At 37.3% G+C, this 23,089-nt stretch overlaps 1 long non-coding RNA gene across 2 annotated transcripts; it reads left to right on the forward strand.

Annotated features, from left to right (window-relative positions):
* Positions 1-809: 809 nt before the first annotated feature.
* On the forward strand, positions 810-3,362 carry LOC145068679 (uncharacterized). Of its 2 annotated transcripts, none has more exons than XR_013689043.1 (3): positions 810-1,160; positions 1,252-1,589; positions 2,027-3,362. It is a non-coding gene; the product is annotated as an uncharacterized LOC145068679 (long non-coding RNA). The 2 variants fall into 2 exon arrangements; XR_013689044.1 differs by having other exon boundaries at positions 1,252-1,492.
* The last annotated feature ends 19,727 nt before the right edge of the window (positions 3,363-23,089 follow it).

Below are 23,089 nucleotides of genomic sequence, written 5' to 3' on the forward strand. Positions count from 1 at the left end.
GGAAAACAAGTTGTTGTTGTTAGTGGTGGTGGGAGTGGGTGGATGGTGGGGGGGGGGGGGGGTCCCATCCTGTTAGTTCGATTGTGGTCCTTATCTATACGTATTGGCCCCCGAATGAACCTCATAAGCCGTACATCATTAACCTTAAGCCTTAAGCCCTAAACCATAAGTTAAGAGTCATAAGCCCTAATCCCTAAGCCTTAAGACATAGCTAAGCCCTATGTCGTAAGCCCTGACCCATGAGCCCTAATCCTTAACCCCAAGTCATAAACCTTAAGCACTACACCATAAGCCATATGCCTTAAGCCTTAAGCCATAACTAAGTACTGTCACTACCCCACCCCACACCAACTCACCCATCCAACTAACTCTACCCTGCACCCACTCTCATCCCACCCACCGGCATCCACACCCATACTCCCACTCTCACCCCATATACTTTGAGTTTATTCCAAGTTTAACTTAATATATTTTGAGTTTATTTAACTAGTTATTGTTATGGTTAAATGTGATAATTGTTTCAGGTATATTTAAACTTTCACCACAAAGTGATAATCATATGCTATTACAAGAAGTATCATATTTATTTTTGTGATAATGATATTATTTTTATATAATTTTAAAAAGATTTTTTTTATAAGTTATTTGATAAATATGATTAATATAAAATATAATATAAATAATATAATTTTATTAATTTTTTTTATATTATTTTAAATATAAATATAGTTTAAACTATTTTTTATAACTATTTTAGAAGAGGGACTCTTGATTACCATCCTTAAAACGGTTTCCCAATCTCGCACGATTAAAAAAAAAGCCTAACACCACTAAACCTAAAATGGCGGTCCTTCATAATCACAATCGATCGACTCTACTTACCTGCTTCCTTCTTTCTCAATCTCAATCGATCGATTTCTTCAACCATCAAGCCTCTCACTATGACCGATTGATTCCTTCCACCATCAAGCCTCTAAATACGACCGCTCACAACCAGCAACATCGTATACATCTAGACCTCCGCCTCAAGTATCTTCGATCGACGTGCACACCTTCCACATCCTCCATCCGCCCTCCAGTCCAGTCACCGTCGGTGTCAGCCCTAATTTTAGAGATTCACGTGGCCGGACCGCCCTCAATTGGGCTTCATTTTATGGCAGGTTTTGACTTTTGATCCATTTTTAAGTCAATGATCAAAACGAGCATCATTTTATTGAATGTTTGTGATATGAGAAAGTGTGTTTTTTGCAGAGAGGAACACAGTGGTGGCACTGATGAAATTTGGTGCGTATGCAGGGGTGGTTGATGACCCAACACCTATGAATCCAGGTGGACAAATGGCTGCTGAGAGCTCCAGAATCAAAAGCATTAGACTAAGCGAAAAGGGCTGGAAAAATACCTACGCCAAGCAACTTGGAACACCGCCCCCTAGTGCACATTAGGGGGTTCGCCACCGGAGACTCGTTATCGTGCTGGCGAGAAGAGAAAGAAGGTGAGAAACTAATGTTATTGGTCCGTCAAATCTATTCATCATTTTCACTCCAAGGGTAGAATGGTGGATCAGAGACCAAAGAACGAAGCTCTTGAAGGTAACCTGACCACAACAATGGCCTGTTGCTATGATTGTTTGTGTGAATGTTGCACTTTCCATTTTTCTTTCATAACTAATATACAGGACCTCGCGTAACATTGATATGCACACACATGTTGTATAAATTCTAACCTTTCATAACTATATCTTCATTTTATTGAACTTGTAAAACAATATATATTTTTTATGATATTGTTAAAACTATGAAGTCAATCTTTTCCTATCATAATCTGTGATTTGCAATGAATGAACATACAATTTATTTTTATTTGCTTTGTATTTGACAAGTTAGTAGTTATATCCTTATATTAATCATTCTCCGTGGACATTCATTTGGTGGAGGAGTAAGTTTGGATTGTCCTACAACTTGATGGACTTTTTTGCTTGGCCTTTCTTTCTTCAAAGATTAAAACTCACTTTTCTTTTTCTTTCCAGGTTGCTGTTTTATCTACCCTTGCTCTCTTGAGGGTGATTGTAGCTGCTTCTTCATCAACAGAGCATGAAAAGTTCATGTAAAGTGTATCACATTTTCTCAGACTGTTGGCAATGCTTCTTTGCGAGAGTATGTCTTATTGTCTTAATGTCTTACGGTTTCATAAAAAGTAGCATATGAAAGACATAAAAAGAAAACATAGTTGATGGCAATAAAAAAAAGATAATTTTTGGTTGATTGTAAACATCATTAATAGATGTTTGTTACGGATTGTATATTAAATTATATTGGGTTTAAAAAAAATACAATTTAATTATTTTTGAAAAAAAATCAAAGAAAAAACTATAGTACTAGGAGTGTTACCACTAAAATTTGTCAATTCGTTATATTCCTCTAATTTCAATTAATTAACAAAGTAGGATGTTATTTGACATATGTATTTGTCAGTTGAGCAAAGGAACGTGTAGTTTAATCTTTGAAATTTGTCAATTTTTTACATTCCTCTAATTTCAATTAATTAACAAAGTAGGATGCTATTTTAACATATGTATTTGTCACTTGAGCAAAGGAACGTGTAGTTTAATCTTTAAAATTTTTCAATTTATTACATTCCTCTAATTTCAAGAAATTACCAAAGCATATCATGTAAGTTTCCATGTTTTGACAAAGTAGGATGCTATTATGTCATTTTTGTTACTTTCAGAAAGGAACATGTAGGTTAAACCTTCGAAAATTTCATTTTATTACGTTCCTCTAATTTCAAGAACTAAACAAAGTATAACATGTAAGGTCGCATGTTTTGACAAATTATATAATTGATAAAGTAGGTTACATGCATGCAAGAAACAACAATGTACTTTCATTTATTTAAAAATACAATGCAATAATAGAAAACGAATTAAAAGGACCATTCTATGTTTAATTTTCAAATTGATGGGTAGTATATGATGTCAAATTGCTTACAATTTTTTTTGTATATATCCCATGATTTTGCATGCTCTTCCCTCTTTATAGTGTAGTATATTTTTTTTCTTACGTTGGGGGTGGCAAAGATGGATACACAGATGCTGATATTGATGAAATTCGCAAAGAATGGTCTTCTTTTGTGGCAACATGTATTTTTCGGTGATATTTTGTACCAACAAACAATATTTTGGTAACTCAGAAATTTTTATTAGCATTTCACATACGATTTCTACAATATTTTTGATAAATTGTTATTGCATTTACATAATGCTGATTTTGCTATAAGTTTGCTTTGGATATAAAAATTAAGTCATTTTTGTATGTATTTGAACTAATCGTGTCACCATTTTTGGCTATTGATATTTTTATGGAGTTACTACAGGTGTTTTTATGTAGTATTGTGTAGCTGGATTTCTATGGAATCTATTATGTCACATTTTTTCTGCAACTAAAGTAGCCCGTGATAAATTTTACTAAGAAATATTTGCAACAAAAGTGTATTGTAGTAAATTTGCTACGGAAATAAACCGTAGTAAAGTTACTATGAAAAATTTGATGCGGAATTATGTTGTCGTAAATTCACTACGGAATATTTGCTACGCTATAATCGGTAGTAGATTTACTATGGAAATCAACTACGGGGTTAGTTTGTAGTTAACTTGCAACGGATGAACTACGGATTGGGTCGTAGTTAATTTGCTACAGACTTGTTATGGAAAAAATTATAGTTAATTTGCTACGACATTGCTACAGGTATAGTTCATAGCTATTTTGCTACGGAATAAGTTTGTTGCAAATTCCGTTGCGAAGGTCCTACGGATCCGTAACAAACCTTTACTAACGAAGAATTTTGCTATAGAATGGTTCCGTAGCAAATTCCGTCTCTAATCATGTTTAACTACAGAATATCATGTTTTAACTACGGAATTTTTCCGTAGTTATTTAGGTTTTTTCTTGTAGTGACCTTTTATTTATCATCATATTGATTACACATTATTCATTGTATAGTGTTTTGATTTATCAACCTAATACTTGAATTAAAACAATAGTCATTCCATGCTCTAAGCATGCACACTATGTTTGTCCAAACAATAGTTATGCCATACTCCAATTATGCACACTATGTTTGTCCCTTAGACTATGACGTTTATATTGTTCAAGGCACACTGCCAAAAATATGATTTGGCATAGTACCGGACGTTCAGAAGATGGTGTGATGCGTCATCCTGTTGATGGGGAACATTGGTAAGATTTTGATAAAAAAATACCCCGAGTTCTCAAGTGAACCCTGTAACGTACGCCTAGGTCTTTTAGCTGACGGTTTCAATCCATTTGGGAACAAGTGTAATCCACATAGCACATGGTCGGTCATACTCACCACATACAATCTGCCACCCTGGCTTTGTATGAAAGAGTCAACATTCATGCTGACTTTGTTGATTCCCGGCCCGAAAGCTCTTTGTAAAGATATGGATGTTTTTCTTAGGCCGTTGGTGGAAGAGATTAAACATTTGTGGAACTTAGGCGTACGTATTAAATATGCGGCGTCAAACACATTCTTCACGATGAGAGCTATGTTGTTGTGGAAAATAAACAAATGGCCAGCTCGTAGTACTCTTTCAGGTTGGAGTGGGCAAGGGTATAGAGCATATGCTACTTGCAATGAAGAGACTCCTTCATACCGTGTAACAAACAAATTTGTATATATCAGTCATCGTCGTTTCCTAGATGCTAATGATCCGTTAAGAAAGTGGTTGGACTTTAATGGGATGGAAGAGACAAGACCCGCTCTGAGACACTTTAGTAATGACGACATACAAGAGCAACTAAGTCGTCTACTGACTCGTAAACCGGGTAAAAATCCTGAGCATAGAGGTGGGGAGCCAAAGCGTCAAGATTACGAGTTAAACTAGTCGAAACGAAGCATTTTCTTCAAACTCGAGTATTTGTCTTTACTACAGTTGAAGCACAACATAGATCTCATGCATGTCCAGAAAAATGTGGACGAGAGTTTGTTAGGTACTCTTCTAATGAACGATAAAAGTAAATACACATCAAATGCGCGGGAGGACTTCAGAATTCCAAACATTCGGAGAAATGAATGGTTGCAAAAAAATGGTGACAAGTTTCATAGACCCCATGAAAGATACTCTTTCACAAAATCTAGTCGACAACTCTGTTAATTTATAAAAGATGTTAAACTGTCAGATGGGTTTGGTTCTAACATTAGTAAGAAAGTGAACGATACCAATACTAACATTATTGGGTTGAAAGCGCATGGCCACCACATTCTTATGCAACGTTTGATACCGATTGGAGTAAGAGGGTTGTTAGACAAAGACACTTATACACCTATTGTAGACCTTTGTACGTTTTTCAAGTAGCTTTGTTCCAGAACATTAAAGGTGGAGGATATGAGGAAAGCAAAAGTAGACATTATTGCAGTCTTGTGCAAGTTAGAATTGATTTACCCTCCAGCGTTTTTTGACATTATGGTTCATTTACTTTTGCATTTACCTGCTGAAGCGATTGCTGAAGGCCCGATATGTATGAGATGGTTGTATCCCTTCAAAAGGTATATGAAAAAACTAAAAAACTATGTTAGAAACAAGGCGAGACCGGAAGACTCTATAGCTGAGGGTTATGTTGCGGAAGAAGCTTTATCATTTTGTTCGATGTACCTTCGAGATATAAAGAATCAATTTAATCGTCCGAAAGAAATGAAGATGTTGTCATTGAAAAAACAAAGTTTTGGATATTTGAGTCTAAATGTCTACCGACCAGCACAACTCAAATCAAAAGTCTTAATTTAACGGAAATGCGTAACTCTCATTACCGGCGACGACACTCTTTACCGGCGACTAGGTCATTAACGGAGACAACTCTCATTAATGGCGACAATTTGATCAATAACGACGAAGCAGTAACGACGATTTATTACCGGCAACGTGTCGCCGCTATTACTATTACCGACGACAATTGGACCTTTTACCGACGACTTTTTTCGCCGCTAATTATTTTTTTCCTTTAGTGACTAGGACGGAAAATGATGAGTTTTGCAAACCACTTGGACCAAAACTGTATTTTACTCTAATTTTTTGTATAGTCTTCAACGATCAAAATACCGTTGGCACCCTCTCTCTTCTTTGTAATGCTCGGTAGCTATGTCTACAACATGACATGATTACACCGATGTGGGACCTTGTTTACATGTAAAGGGGGTGACACCTCACCCTTACGCTCCTCTTCCACGACGATACCGGAAGACCTAATGTTTACCTACTACTTTAGGTTTTCAATTATGAGTTTCCTTTACTAAATTGAGGTAAATCCTAAACACATAATAACTAACTAGTAATATTTATTGAAGAAATATATTTATGGGCCCTTTCACATGTTGGGCCCTGTTAGTCTAACATGTTGAAGAATAAACATCGATAAGGTCAGCCTTGCTACCATTACCGTAGTTGATGCATACCTTCTTTTGATTTGGATCTTCCCACACACACAAGTAAAAGCTCGATGGAGCTTGGAGGGTTTTCAAAAGGGTGATACTAATAGGACACCCCGTAGACACCTCATTGATCCCTTTATAAAAAATCAACTTATAGTTAACTACTTATAATCAGTTTTTTCGAAAAACAATGCAATTTCAACCAATAAAAATATTTTTAAAATTTAATTAGAGTGTCTATATAGTAATATGAGTGTTTTTTTAGCCAACCCCTTTTGAAATGACAAAAATATACGGAGGTTTTGCATAAACAACTAATGGAGGTTTTAAAGAAACCAAAACAAATGGATATTTTGAAGGTGTAGGGTTCTTTGATTTTAAATGTTTTGAAGATCGTTTGAAAACCAAAAATCGGTTCGAGTATTGCAGGTTCAAAACCCAAATGAAATGGATTTTCCAAATTCAGAAATTTGCAACTATTTTCATATTTGTTTTTTAATGTTCTTCATATGAAAACCTAGGTTCCATTTTTTTAAATACATTTTCCAAGTTTGAGCTCTCTGTTCATATGATGGAGGCATGGAGCCAAAAAGATAAGAAAATAACCTTTCTTCTAAAAATCCTGTTATATATAGTGTTTACCACAAATAAGCCGAATTTCACAAAATACATGCTAAAATTGGGTTATATATGGCTTGCTTTTTATTTTTAATAGCCATTTTGTAATAGTGGCCCTCGTATCTTCTTCCACTTTGCAGTTCATATCCTCGAGTTACATTTATATAAATCCTAACACATGCAATTATATGATTGTAGGTATTTCCCTAATAAGATTGCATTACATGATACTATATATATGCATGATGATTCATAAGACGGAGCCTAGGTACACAAATGACACAGAAACAAGTAGTAGTAGTGCCTTAAACTAGTGGTTGCACTTATTATTATTATTTTTTTATAGTGGTTGCACCTTAAAAAATATAATAAATAAATAAATAAATCAAAATAAAACTAAAAATACACTAACGAGCTGAAATCGAGCAGTGGCCCGGGACCCCCTTGAACCACTCAAATCTTTTGTTGCACAGAATACAATGATACAACACTACAAGAATAATGTGCATTAGCGGCGACAGTCACCTTTAGCGGCGACACATAACAACCTTAGTGGTGACACATAACTTTCGCGTTATGTGTCGCCGCTAATGCCTATCGACCGTGATCCGCGTTGAAATATGAGGTGAAACTTATCTGTTGATTTTGTCCCTAATCCAAACACTGGAAATCGATAACTTACATACCAATAGCGGTGACACCAATAGCAACGACGGTGTCACCGCTAATATTCAAAAATTTTGACCACCAAAGTTTCCCCCTAAAGTTGTCGCCGATAATACTAAGAAATGAGTTAGAATGTTTTCTGCCTTGGAATCATTTGAATAAGAAATGAGTTAGAATGGACTCGCCGAGTCGATGAGCCGACTCGACGAGTCAGTTAGTGTTTGTCCCGATGAGCCTGAGCATGCGATAACTCGGCGAGTTGGAGGGTCAACTCGACGAGTTGAGATGGACTTTCTTGAGACATCTGAGGAAATGAGGGGAATCGACGAGTTGCATGAGTGCACTCGACGAGGCGGGCCAAACATAGACTGTTGACTCGATTTTGACTTCTGTTGACTTCAGGGTTTGGTCAACATGAGTAATGGAGACCATGGAGGGGTAAAATGGTCTTTTACCCACATCAAGAGTTAGAGAGAGAAGAATAACCTTTGGTTACTTAGAGTCGAGAATCGAGTATTAATTAGAGATATTTACCTTATGTGTTAGGCGATGGCTAGTTCGAGATTCGAGTTCGAGGATAATTGCTTGCTTGTTTGCAAAGTGAGTCTTCTAACTATACTTTACCTAGAGTGGTAATTCTTATGTGACCAGAGGTTCTTATGTGTTTATATTAAGTATTGTGATATCCTGCATTATGTCTATGTGATTTATGTTGTGTATTATTCTATGCTTACTGAGTTAGGACCGGAGGGTCCACCCGAGTTATGGGACCGGAGGGTCCCACTGAGACACATTGACTAGAGGGTCTTATTGTGTTATAGCCTCGAGTGGCTAATGAGATATGTGTGGTATTTTGGGGAACTTACTAAGTTTTGTGTTTACCGTGTTATGTGTTATGTGTTTCAGGTTTTTCTTAGGATCGCGGGAAGGCACCGGCTTGATTATACACACCAGTGAATGAGTTATGTTTTGAGGATCCTGGATTATTAATCAAACAATTATGGAGTTGCAATTTGTAAATTAAACAAATGAGATTTTTGTGAATTATGCTATGAGAATTATGTGTTTTTAAAATGAAAATTTTGCTTGAAAACTCACGGTGTTACAAGTTGGTATCAGAGCCTTGCTTTGAGGGATTCAGATACACCTTCGGGTATGTTTGGACTCATACTAGGGATTTGAGAAAAAATTCCAAAAGAAATGATTTTTTTTAAACGAGCAAGAGTTTCTAAGAGAAAACGAGATGGAGCAGTGTGTACAATCAGCTAGAGCCCGAACAATGATTTCCTAAAATACCCTTACTTATTTGTGTTATGAGTTATTATTGAGATATTAGTGATGCATGGTAGATGATAGGCTAGGTACTTCTTATATTAAGGCTAGAGTTGCCTGATTTGTGATGCCTTAGCCTTGGGAATTGTTGTTATCTGTGATGTGCTTTGAGTATGTGCGGAGTAAGAGTATCCAACAGGAATCTTTTAGAGAGAGCTTTGAGTAGAGGAGTAATCTAGGAGAGATACCTAGATGAGCATTGTATAAGCCTACTGAAGGAGTAGCTAGATACCTGCGAAAAGTAAGGTTGCTTGAGTTCAGTGATACCTTTTGAGTGTAAGTAGAGCAAATAGAGTTGTAGCCTAGAGTGGTTTCACGTGCTGGAGGAGATTATTCGATGCTCGAATGCTGCTTGCTTCGTGCTTTATGGAACTCTTGATGATGGGAGTCAGCTACTAAGTGAATATTACGATATTCAGGAGGTAGATGGCTGGCATCATAAGGAGTTCTTCAGTAGCTGATGGCAGAGAAGTGTGAGAACCTAGGAAGAGCCTAGGGAGTGAACTTAGTCAAATGAGTACGCTGATAGACTAGAGTATTTGCTGGGTAGCGACCAGTTTTAACGGCATTGGTGATCGAGAAGGTTGAGCAGCTACTTAGGAAATTTGGGACGATCCGTGTGGAAAGTATGGGTAAATGTGGCAGGTAGCATGGGACCGTACTACTGAAAGTAGAGGACCCGCACTCAAAACAAGGAGAGTTCCAGAGGTTCTAAGTAGCAGATTGAAAGGAGATAACATGGTTTGAGTACCATGATTCATAGCAGATTGAGTGGAGATAACATGGTTCGGGTACCATGATTCATAGCATATTGAGAGGTGGTTACATGGTTTGAGTACCATGATTCGTGGCGGTTAGTGCTTCTGGTTTTACCAGTTATCCCGTTGTGATTGATTAGACTTAGATTAGATGTGATAGAGTGTGGGGCCAGAGGGTCATGTTGAACGAGTTTCAATGGAGCATACCTTAGAGGGCAATCGAGTTAGTTTCCGAGATATTTTTTTTGGTAAGATGCTAGTTGGAGTCGCAAGACTCAGGGATGAATAAAGATGGTGCTTTATGGAGGATTACGGTCTGAGTTGAGTAATCGTCCGATAGTGGAGATGTCACGTTCTGTGACCAGAGTTGTGCTATTTACGTTTCCTGTGAGAAGTAGAAGAGATATTGAGCTTCCGGTTTCTGAGCTTGGAGGTAAAACCTGTGGGGTAGCATTGGTTGTGATCTTTCACTAGAGTCTCTGGGTAGTATGTCTGCCGCAAGGTAATATTATAGCATAAGAGGGTCATCAGTGGGGACTGAGATGGTCAAGGACAAGGATATACCCTATTTGAGTATAGTAGGGCATATGTGAGCAGCAATGTCGGGTGATCAAGAGGAGTATATTGGGGCGGTGGATCTCATTGTCTATGATGGATATCTAGTGTTGGAGTGAGTTCTCTGATCTCATGATGGGACGTTGGTTGGGGAGTCGAAGATGAGGAGTGTGATAGTTCATAATTTTCAGACTGAAAATCATGGCTACTATGAGACAGTTGAGATGTCTAGTAATGTGTCAGTGTGAGATTTTGGATGACACGTTGGGAAGCTTTCGAGGATTTTATCTGAGATTCGGGATGCTTGGAGTTGCTTGGTCTCTATCGGGAAGATCATCGAGTGTTATGTGGTACTTTCCAAGAGTAAGTGTAATGTACCTGGTGAAACAGTCTGTGGAATAGATTTTTGGTGTTCCAAATGGTGATGGTTCGAACCCTAAGTGGGGGAGAACCAGTTATTTTATTGAGAGTATCAGATATTTGTTCAAGAGCGGTTTGGGAGCTGGATATAGAGACCTTCGGTACGGATACATGAGACCACGATTATTCATGGTCGAGGCGAGGTGCAGAGCGGGATAATGCATGTTGTACGTGTTCAGGAAAGGATGAGTGTCTCCATGGCAGGTGGCTGTTGGTCGGAGACCTTGGGGTGGTTAGGAATTCTTCGAGGTTGTAATGGTAAATTCAAGGTAGTTGGCGCATAAGGATAGTTCCAGAGGTTGAGAATTTCTGGTTCAATGTATGGATTGTTATATGCACTTTGGGAAGGGTAGAAGTTGATTGGGAAACCAAATTCAGGGTCGGTATGAGTATTCTTGCATGGGGTTTGAGCAATAGAGGAGGGAGTTTCGGATTGTCGTCAATGTCTTCTGATTCATTAACAATTCCTCCGTGTTTCAATTGAGAATTGGAATATTCCAAAGTTACGAGTTGTGTGAGAGGAAGATCAGTTGTAAGATTCTGAAAGGATGCATTGTGGTGTCTAAGTATGATGCTGTAAGTAGGAGATCTATGGTTGAGGCAAGACATTGTGAGGTTCTATGATGGTGTACCGAGGTATCCGAGTAGGATGCCCTGAATTTCGGATTATTTCGACACTTGAGTTATGAAATGGCAAGTAGAGTATCAAGTGACTATGGCTCCAGTGGGATCCCTTCAGCTAATTGTCATCAAACGAGAGTATCCAAGAATGTGAATTGCAGTGAGAAAAAGTGTTGGTCACGATGGTTGTCGTCAAGAGTGGTGATGCTTAACCTGGGTGGGTGTGTGTACCTATCTATGTTGAGTCGTGGAGTATTCGATAGTGAACTTAGTGGGGTGATGACTCGAGGAGGAGATTATGAGGTAATAAGAGGGTGAGTGGATCCGAGCGGGAGTAATCACTTCGGATTGTCAGGGAAAACCATGGATTGAGCCCATAGCGAGTTAGCGAGAGAGAGTGTTGTGATACTATGGGGAACTGTTGTGCTCACCAGTCTGCAAGAGAGTGTTGTGACACTGCGGTGAGTCGTTGTCTTCACCAGTCTGCAAGAGAGTGTTGTGATACTGTAGGGAGCCGTAGTGTTCACCAGTCTGCAAGAAAGTGATGAGATATTGCAGGGAGCCATAGTGTTCACCTATCTGCAAGTGAGTGTTGTGATACTGCGGGGAGCTGTAGTGCTCACCAGTCTGCAAGAGAGTATTGTGATACTGCAGGGAGCCGTAGTGTTCACCAGTCTGCGAGAGAGTGTTGTGATATTGCGTGGAGCCGTAGTGTTCACCAGTCTGCGAGAGAGTGTTGTGATACTGTAGGGAGCCGTAGTATTCACCAATTAGTGAGAGAGTGTTGTGATACTGTTTGGAGCCGTAGTATTCATGAGTTAGTAAGAGAGTGTCGTAGGCCTACGGGGAGCCGTAGCCTTCACGGGTTAGTGAAAGGGAATGTTATGATACTACGGGGAGCTGTATTATTCGCTAGTCAGAGCATGAAGCAAAAGAGTTTTAGGCTTGGGTAGCCTTATTCTATGAGTTTCGGGAACCTGGTGGTTGGACCAGGGAGAGACTAGGTCTCCATATTTATTGAGAATTGTTATATTCTGAGTTAAGTTGTGGTTCTCGCAATCGAAAGGAATTGGAGAAGTGAGGTACGCATGGGTTGTGGGTCGTGGGTCATGATTTGAGTGCTTCATTAGGATGACTGGTTCCAATTCTATGTCAGACCAGACTCTTGATTTTGAGTTTGGCTTTGGTGGTGTATTGAGTAGGCGAATGTGATTTCGGATTCAGAGATGGGTTTAATTTTGAGGGGTATTGTTGCTCATCTGATATCTTAGACTTGTGTGGGTCAGTTCGTTGGTATGGGAAGTACCACAAGACGCATGAAACTAACGAGTAGTAGACGACAGAGGTCGAGGGTGAAACAATTTCAGTGGGGATTGTAGTATTCGCTTGGGGTAAAGCGAACTTTGTGGCTTGTGTGCCACAATGGTCCGAGATAGTTATTGTGAGAAGGAAGCCAGTGAGACATTTTGGTTTATGCAATGGGTAACCTTTGGAGGTTCAACTGTTGGGTCGGGAGTTAGCCTAAGGTTCAGTGTTAAAAGGGATATTTGAGAGGGAGCCGGAGTTTATGATTATTAGATGTCAGAGGATACTACTGAGCGAACATGATCATTTTCTTGGGTTTGAGGATAGGGTGTTGAGAGTTCATTGTTTAGATGGGTTCTGATAACAGTACAGTGGATGAGTCCCTGGTGAGATGTGACCCTTCCGTTCCTCTAGAGTATGATTTGGATCGATTAGTATATCTGGTATGAGTGATCGGCGACCAATTATTGGTCAATGACTTGATTCTATCAGTCGCAGCAAGAGAATTAGAGGGGTAGTGAGATATCTGGGTCTATTAGTCGATGAGCATTTAACATGGTGATATCTTGTGAGGGCGGTATGGCAGGGAGACATGCCGCTAGAGTTTGTAGGTTCTGGAGAGTCAGAACGGGTTTCATAGCGGCAGAGGGGTTTGTCCTTTTTAGGGATTGGGGTTTCCTGTTTGGGTTCAGGTGTCCTTGGAGGAAGATAGTTGTGTGGTATGAGATCCTTCGGTGGTGCTTTTTGAGCTATTGGATTTGATCTATGTGTTGTTGAGGAGCGATTTCGAGGGCGAAATCTAATTCAAGTGGGGGAGAATTGTAACATCCGGACTCCCAGGTATATCATTTATGTGTTTAATTTTGAGATTTATTTAGATACTCGACGAGTTGTGAGTCCAACTCGTTGAGTAGTGTCGTGTTTGGCCACGTGGGATTAGTAACCTACTCGACGAGTCGGAGAGTCGACCCGTCGAGTAGACGCTGAGTGATGAAACCCTAAATTCCTGGGTTTAGGGCCTATTTATGGACACTTATAGCCTCATTTTCGGCTCATCAGCTGCCTACCTTCACTGAGAGAAACCCTAATCGGCCTTTGAGCTAGAGAGAGAGTGTTGAGCTAATATTGAGTGTTTTGGTGCATCTTTGGGAGAAAAGAAAAGGATTTCAAGCAAGGAACAAAAATAGGTTTTTAGATCCATTGCTTTTCATCCAAGAGCTTCTGTAAACGGTAAAAAAGTTCATACCTTTCTCATTTTGTTAGTTAAATCTCATTCAATTGGAGTTTAGGGCTTTTTCCATCGAATATTGAGACTTTGAGTATATTGAGTTCATTTAGAGACTTGTACTTCAGATCTAGACCTTGTGAGGTCCCTAGAGTCGAAAGGTCCCTGCTTTATTATGCCATAATAGAGCTTTTGAGTGAAAAAACCCTTTTTAGAGCATGTTTTTGGCATTTCTAGCCCTAAGTGCCATGCATGGACGTAAAGCTCGTTGCTTTACGTGATAATCGAGCCTTGAGAGTATAGATCTAGAGTTTGGGAAGGTTTTCTGCCTTGAAATTGTTTGAATAAGAAATGAGTTAGAATGGACTCACTGAGTCGATGGGCCGACTCGACGAGTCAGTTAGTGTTTGTCCCGATAAGCTTGAGAATGCGATAACTCAGCGAGTTGGAGGGTCAACTCGATGAGTTGAGTTGGACTTTCTTGATACTTCTGAGGGAACGAGGGGACTCAATGAGTTGCATGAGTGCACTTGACGAGTCAAGTCAAACATGGACTGTTGACTCGAGTTTGACTTCTGTTGACTTTAGGGTTTGGTCAACATGAGTAGTGGAGACCATGTAGGGGTAAAATGGTCTTTTACCCACTTCAAGAGTTAGAGAGAGAAGAATAACCTTTGGTTACTTAGAGTCGACAATCGAGTATTAATTAGAGATATTTACCCTATGTGTTACGTGGTGGCTAGTTCGAGATTCGACTTCAAGGATAATTGATTGCTTGCTTGCAAGGTGCGTCTTCTCACTATACTTTACCTAGAGTGGTAATTCTTATGTGACCATAGGGTGTTATGTTTTTATATTGAGTATTGTGATATCCTGCATTATGTCTATGTGATTTATGTTGTGTATTATTATGTGCTTACTGAGTTAGGACCGGAGGGTCCACCCGAGTTATGGGACCGGAGGGTCCCACTGAGACACATTGACCGGAGGGTCTTATTGTGTTATAGCCTCGAGTGGCTAATGAGATATGTGTGATATTTTGGGGTACTCACGAAGCTTTGTGCTTACCGTGTTATGTGTTATGTGTTTCAGGTTTTTCTCAGGATTGCGGGAAGACACCGACTTGATTGTACACACTAGTGAAAGAGTTATGTTTTGAGGATCCTGGATTATTAATCAAACAATTATGGAGTTGCGATTTGTAAATTAAACAAATGAGATTTTTGTGAATTGTGCTATGATATTTATGTGATTTTAAAATGAAAATTTTGTTTGAGAACTCACAGTGTTACAATTACTATCTTAACTCCATCTATAAGTATGTTTCAGGCCTTGAGTTCGAGTAAGATGATTGGCAGTGGTAAAGTATGCGATGAGCTCTACCATCTTGAACCCGAGAAGTCAAAAAAACATTTGGTCTCGTCAGTGTTTCATGTTTCTGGTAAAAATAATGTGACGCTTTGGCATCATAGGTTAGGTCATCCAAATTGTAGTTACATAAAGAAGTTGTGTCCCCATTTAATGAATAAAAATCCGAATGATTACAATTGTGAAGTGTGTCAAATATTCAAACATGTTAGACATTCTTATTTTCTACTTCCGTACAAACCTTCTCATCCTTTCTACTTAATCCATAGTGATGTTTGGGGACCCTCCAAAGCGAAAAATATCTCTGGTGTGAGATGGTTTGTTACCTTTATCAATTACCACACCCGTGTTACATGGGTATTTTTGAAGAAAGAAAAATATGAGGTTGGGCCGATCTTCCAACGTTTTCATCAACTGATACAAAACCAACTCGCAACAAAACTTCAAGTGCTTAAATCTTATAATGCAAAAGAATACTTTCACTCTGAGTTGGGAAACTACCTTACTCAACATGGAACTGTTGACCTCACATCATGCGTTGACACCCCTCAACAGAATGGATTAGTAGAAAGAAAAAATAGACACCTACTTGAAGTAACTCGTTCATTACTATTATCCAATTCTGTTCCGAATCATTTTTGGGGTGAAACCGTTTTAGCTGCAGCATACCTTATTAATAGGTTGCCTTCTCGAGTCATTGACTTCAAAACGCCACACCAATCTCTACAATCTAATTTCCCTCACATTAGGATTTTGTCCCAGGTACAACTTAAAATATTTGGTTGTACCTCATTTGCTCATAATTATCAGCCAAACCGTAGCAAGCTAGATCCTAGGTCATTTAAATGTGTCTTTCTAGGATATTCACCGAACCAACAAGGTTCTAAGTGCTACTCCCCGTCCACCAGAAAATTCTTTCATTCCATGGATGCCACATTCTTTGAAGATAAACGGTACTACTCCAAAACTAATATTTAGGGGAGAACTTTGAGGAATATCAATTTCTGGACTATCCTACCTTATACCATTACGATCCAATAGTGATACCAGTCCAAGTAGATTCTAACAATGAAAATCTGGGTATTCAAACTCCACCAACCAATGGAACTTCAAATAAGGATGCTCAAAAAGACTACATAGTCTACACTAGAAGGTCGGGACAACATACTAAGGTGGTAGAGCAAGTCACCACTGAAGCACACAGCCATGAATCATCTCCAAATTCACCAGGTAGTACTCAAGCTAATGATTCCACTTCTTACATTTCCCCAAATGAGTCGGATGATTTAAATATTCCAGTTGCTTTACCGAAAGGGAAGAGAAGTTATACTATGCATCCAATAAGTAACTTTGTGTCATATGAAAAACTCTCACCAAAGTACAAAGCATTTGCTCTTCCAGTTTCAGAAATTCAATTTCCTAGGAACTTTCTATTGGATTAGATGTCTAAGCCCATAACCATTATTTGTATGTACTTGACCCGAGAGTAGCATGGTCCATTTAGGTTGCATGGCATCAGAACAATTTGGATAGACTTTTGTGAGAAGAGGATATTTATGATTTATTAATATATTATAAGTTCTAATATATTAATATGAAATCATATTATTTAATTAGTATTGATCGAGAATTAGTTTGGAATTAATTTTGTGATCAAAAGAGACTAATTAAATAAATTGGGATTGATTTGGAAAATCATTCATTCTTATATAGTAGGCTTATGATCCATAGTTCTTCATGTTTGGCTAAACCCATATGATGACCCATGGATATTCCATGGAGGTTAAAACCCATGGATCATGAGGAATGTGGAAAGTCATGAGTTACATGGTGTAACCCTAATGTGCACACTATATAAGAAGCATCATAGTCCATGAAATTGGCACATAAGATACATCAGTGAGGGATAGCCAATTTTGGTATAATATAATATTCTCTCAAGTTATTCCAAGTGTTGGTGGTGTTGTGTGATTCCATTTGAGGTGCAACACTTGGGGCACTAGGCTCTTAAAACTCTAAGGCTTGAAACTACAAGAAAAGGTATGCTATCTAACTTGTTTTATTACCCATGTATAAACTTTTGTATGCTAGTTTAGGGTAATACGTTGGAAAGTTCAAGATTGCATGTATAATAGAGAAAATATAGATCCAATGTATTTAGGGTTGCATGCACACCTTAGGAGTGTTAGAATGCTCAAAAACCAATAGTGGTATCAGAGCCTAGGCTTGCTTTCTCATATACTTGATGCTTCTTGTTTTTCCAAAGTTGAAAATATGCCATTTTCGCATCTGACTGCTCACCACGACGTGGCAGCTTTTACCACGACGTGGTGATGCATCTGTGAGCAAAATTTCATGTTTTGGCTTGCAATTGGATTAGGATCATTACCCTAAACTGTTTTTTGAACCTAGAAACCTGTTTGTCAATAGGGTAATGTTCATGCTTGTCCAATTAAAAGATAATTGTCAAAGTTTCATGTTTTATAATTGTTTATATGATTAATTACGTGAAATATGATTGGTATGAACTGTCTTGTTCTTATGAGTTTAATTTAGTTCATTGACAAAATTGATTATTTTTGTAAGTTATAATATTTGATCTAAATGGATTTTGATGAATTCCATAACTTGTCCTCAAGTTATGGATTAAAATGAAAAGTTTTCTTTTAAAGTGATCATTAAAATAATTGGTTATGAACTTGAAGAGTCTATTTCGCATAAATGGTTTTATGAACTCCATAGCTTGTCCTCAAGTTATGGATTATCAAAAGTCTTTTCATTAAAATCTATATTAAACTCATAAGTTACGGATTCCAAAAGTTTTTTTTTGAATTGTTCAAAACTTTCCCTCAAGTTTTGGATTTTATAAATGAAAAGTCTTACTTTGAAACATTTAGTTCCAAACCCTAGAATTTTAAAAGTTTAAAATTCAACCCTTATACTATGATAATATTATAGGTTTAATATATATATATATATATATATATATATATATATATATATATATATATGTATGTATGTATGTATGTATACGACTAAAGTCAGTCTTACCGTTAGTATGCGTCATTCACAAAACTGGTCTATAAGGGGCGGGGGGGGGGGGGGGGGTATAAGGTTACTGCCAATAAAATGACAGTTTAATGGGTGTCCACTCTCACCACCGCTTCCTTGACTGGTGGAGGGTCGTTAGCCGAACGGGTAGGATAGGACTCTAATTCTCCCTTCATTAAAAGTATAATGATAAATATAAAGTAACTAAACACTTATAAATTCCCAATCTTAGTTACTTAGGAAAATGTTAATATGGTTTTAACCCATGAAATTGCACTTTGCACCTTGTTAAGCCATTAGTGGAGTGTGTGTGATTAACCGGCAAACTAATCTGGACTGACAATGCATGGCAAAGGGTAGCTTGATGTTAGTCATAGATTAATGGAGCATGTGTGGTTAACTGACACATTGATTAGGTGGTTGTAACATTGGGTGTACCATGGTTATTTACACATTGTTTGTGATCCTCGACATCCCAGTCAAAAACTTGAAAGGCACAATCAAGATTTAAACATGCCACTGAATTTTTCGATGAATCTCAAAGGATCTAGGAGTTTCGGTTCACTTAAAACCTAAAATTCTTTTTCGTTTTTCGTGGTGGAAATTGGTTATTGTCATTTACTTACCTTCAAATATTTTGCAGTTTGGATTACGGCATCCCTTTTCCAAAATGTAAAATATTGTGTTGGGTCATAGCCTTAATATTTCATTTGGGTGTTAAATTAAGGACTTAAATAAACTAACTTGAATTTCTCCCATTGTAGATGTCTGGTTCAGACAACTATGGTCTTCCCAAATCCTTTGGAACAAGCTTTCCTTTTGAAGATGATGTCCCACGATTGGATCGTGGAAGTCATACCTCACTTCCTCCACATCCTCCAATAATTATCCCTACCCACAAATTCAAATAATTGAAAAATTCAAGGTCACTCAAGTCCTACTTGCAATGAAACATGAAGATGGAAGGCCTGTGTCTAGTCACGTCTTGGAGATTAAGTCACACATTGACAGGCTGAGAGTATTGGGTGTCGAAGTCTCAAAGAAGTTGGTTGTTGATTAGGTTCTTCAGTCACTTCCTGAGTCATATAGTGAGTTCATTAAGGACTACTATGTGACAAACCATGACGTGACCCTTATTGATCTTACCTATTTGCTTGTTGCTGCTGAATCAACAATGATGTGGCGCATTGGAAAAGCAAATTTGATGGGAAGATCTACTCCCCAAACTTCCATGGACATTGGCAATGGAAACATTGGAAGTTCAGAATAGATTTCTCTTTCCAAGGGAAAGAGAAAGGCTAAGTATGAGATTATTCTGTATACCATTCCCAAAGAGTCCATATGTTTATGTTTCCTAGAAAAGGGGTATTGGTTGCGAAGCTGCCCTGACTACCATAAAGATCTGAGAAAAGGTAGAATCAAAAATTTTGACTCTGATTCAGGTAAGTCTACTATGTAACTCTATTAAATTCCTAATTTTTGATTCTTAATACATGATGTGACAAGGTTGCATTTTGATGTTTTATAGGATCATGCAAAGGGAAGGAAGCTTAAATGAAGAGTATGATGAATCTGATTGTGAAGATGGATTTCAATCGGATGGTTCGAAGATCGGATTTTTGAGCTGCTGCTTAGAAGTTATGATAGATTGCTAGGAAATATGTAATAACATAGTTTTCATTTATAATTGCATTGTAAGGAAAAGTTTTTTCCGCATTTTATAAATAAATAAAAATTTTGTTTTATTTTAATTTATCTCCTTGCAATGGCATTTGTGAAAAATGATGTTTGTATGTTTCTATGTTAGCAATATGTATTTGATTCTTTCGTTTATGGTATTGTTAAGTATTTGCCAAATAAGGAAAGATTCTCATCACCCAAGTTTCGATTAGACATAAACTTGGAAATGTGCAAGTTGTATTGTATGATGAATGAGAATTTTCATCTTTGGTAAATTAAGACTAATTGCTTGTTCACATGTATATGTGAGTCAAGTGAAGGACTAGGGCATCGGGTACACTGGGTGTGCGCTGGTCCGATCCACCAAAAAGAATGATAAGACTATTCGTCATAATTTACTAAACTTTAGTAAATATGGTTATTTTTACAAGTTTAAGTATAATTCTGAACATTGGAAAAGTTTCAATGTGTTGCAGAACGAATGAGAAGAATCAAATTAGGCAGAAAGATAAAAGTTTCTCTAATCTGAAAGATGAGAGAGTACTTTAGTATCGTGTTTTATGATCATCTTAAAGTTTATGGAAAAACCATATCACAATTGATCCTCTAAGGACATCTTAGTGCATTCTTATGGCTAAGAAGAGGAATCATGAATTGTTGAAATGGTAAAATCAAGAAAACGAGTCATACTTCTTTCCCAAACAAGTCTTAGAGTCATACTCCAAGATTGTAACCTTGAGTGACATAATCTTAAGAAAGGTTGAAAACACTTATTAAATGTAGATTAAAAGTTTTCTACTCATGTACATTTGAAATTGGTAAGTTGTGATGTTTTGGATAAAACAAAGACCAACTAAGACCAATTGTGTGAAGTGTTTGTCTTGATAAGAATCCGCACTAACTCTTGAATATTCGATTTGTCAAGGAATGATTCATGACAAGAGAATATTATATGTCAAGAGGTTAGTGGGAGTCTTAAAGATCTTCACAACTTTCAAGAACTAATCAAGAGTAAACCTGTTGTTAAACACTAGCACACGGCTTGAGGTTTTTAACCTATCATGATGACATATTCTTATTTCAGTGCCCATTCCAGTTAATGTTGACTATGTATGTGAGTTCTGTGAGTTCTCAATTGTTTGCATAACAACTTGAAAGCAATGGTAGGCCCTTGTGCTGTCAGATGGCAAGAAATTAAGATTGAACAAGTTCAGTACATATGAGCTTAGATTTGTCACTAACCTTGTCTTGTGATTATGGTTTTAACAAATTCACATAGATAGGAATACATACACAATAAAATCTAAGTGTCATAAGGTTTCTCTCCAATTCATGAAAATGATTGTAAGGAAGTTCTTTCACTAAGTAGATTTTAAAAAGATAGCAATTCTGATATTTGCATTCTAAAATTCGATTATGATTACGACATCCCTTTTCATAATTCGAATTGTGAGAAATGGCAAAAGGTCTAAACATTTGAGACTTATTGCTGTAAGTTCTTAAATTGTTTAGACACACATGTGAGCTATCTGAGGAAAGGTGTATAAGTTTGAGACACCTAGATAAAGTGTTATCAAAGCATCTCATATTAGAAATCAGAACTTTGGTAAGAAAGTCAACAAAGTGTTGATTTCTAGAAGTCCAGCTGATTTCTGGGTACATGTTAAAGCTAGTGGGAGCATAAGTGTTATGCTAATAAAGATGTGATTATTATGCTAGTGTGAGCATAATCAATTATTGTGAATGTTGCAAGTTGGCAATGTTAATTATAGAAAAACAAAAGTTTCAATTTGCAAGTTGCAGAGTTTAAAAAATTGTTTTGCTATAATCAAGGGAGAGGAAATTATACTTCATTTCAATTCTAAAAGCTTAGATTGAGATTTTAATCACATTTAGTCAAATATATATATGAGATGATGGAATGGTTCAACATAAGGAAATTATATATATGGAAATGTTAATTGTGTTCTCAAAATTTGATTATGATTATGACATCCTTCTTCATAATCAAAATTATGAGAACATGGCAAATAGAAATAATATAGCAAAAGACTGATTAAGTATCATGTCTTTATGTTAGACATTATGAATTGTATCCCATATGCTTCGGGTATAGGATCAATTGTATATGCTATAATATTCTCGTGTTCTAAATTTTCCAAATGCCTAGGGCATTAAGAGGGAAAAAGGAATAAAACCGGATATGACTAAAGTGGTTGAACAACTGTTAAGGACAATCTAAGGTTCGCCAAAGAATGGTCGCTTAAGGACAGTTGGAAGTATAGTAATGAAAGGACCATATTGACATTATTATGAATAGGCAGAAGTCTATTAATAATGATTTGTTGTATGGAAAATATGTAATGTTTTTATATTAGGAGTTGAAGAATAAATGAAAAGGTTAGAAACTTTTATGAAAGAAAGACGTTCAAAGGAATGTAGTTTGAATTTGAGACTTCATTTCCATGGAATTATCTTGTAACAATCTCCAAAGGAATATTTTGTAATATCATTGGTCAAGTCTCTGTGACTTTTGGCACCTAGACATTACAAAAGAATCATTACATGATAGTTTAGAATCTAACACTTTCTTGAAGTGACAAGAATTCATAATTCTTACACTTGCAATAAGGATTTGGAATTTTGAAATGAGCATGATTGAAATGTTTTTCAATTGATCTATTTCACAAATTAAGGAACATAGACAAACATAGTGTGCATGTTTGGTGCATGGCATAACTATCGTTTAGACAAACATAGTGTGCATGCTTGGAGCATGGCATAACTATTGTTTTGATTCAAGTATTAAGTTGATTTTTCGAAACATTATACAATGAATGATGAGTAATCAATATGGCTCAAAAGTTTTGGGGCCATATAGGATTAGTATTATTCTTGTGTTTCACTTTGCATGTTTTGACTTCCCTAATAACTAGGTTATTCAAACTATCCACAGTCAAGCATACTTTGGAAGAGGTATTGAGGCAAGACTGTCATGAATGGTTCTGTAGTTTGTCTAGGACAAAGAGGCCGCAATGTTCATGAG

This window comes from Lactuca serriola, chromosome 8 (assembly GCF_051521515.1).
Source record: "Lactuca serriola cultivar US96UC23 chromosome 8, Lser_US96UC23_V15, whole genome shotgun sequence".
In the NCBI taxonomy this organism is placed as follows: Eukaryota; Viridiplantae; Streptophyta; class Magnoliopsida; order Asterales; family Asteraceae; genus Lactuca; species Lactuca serriola.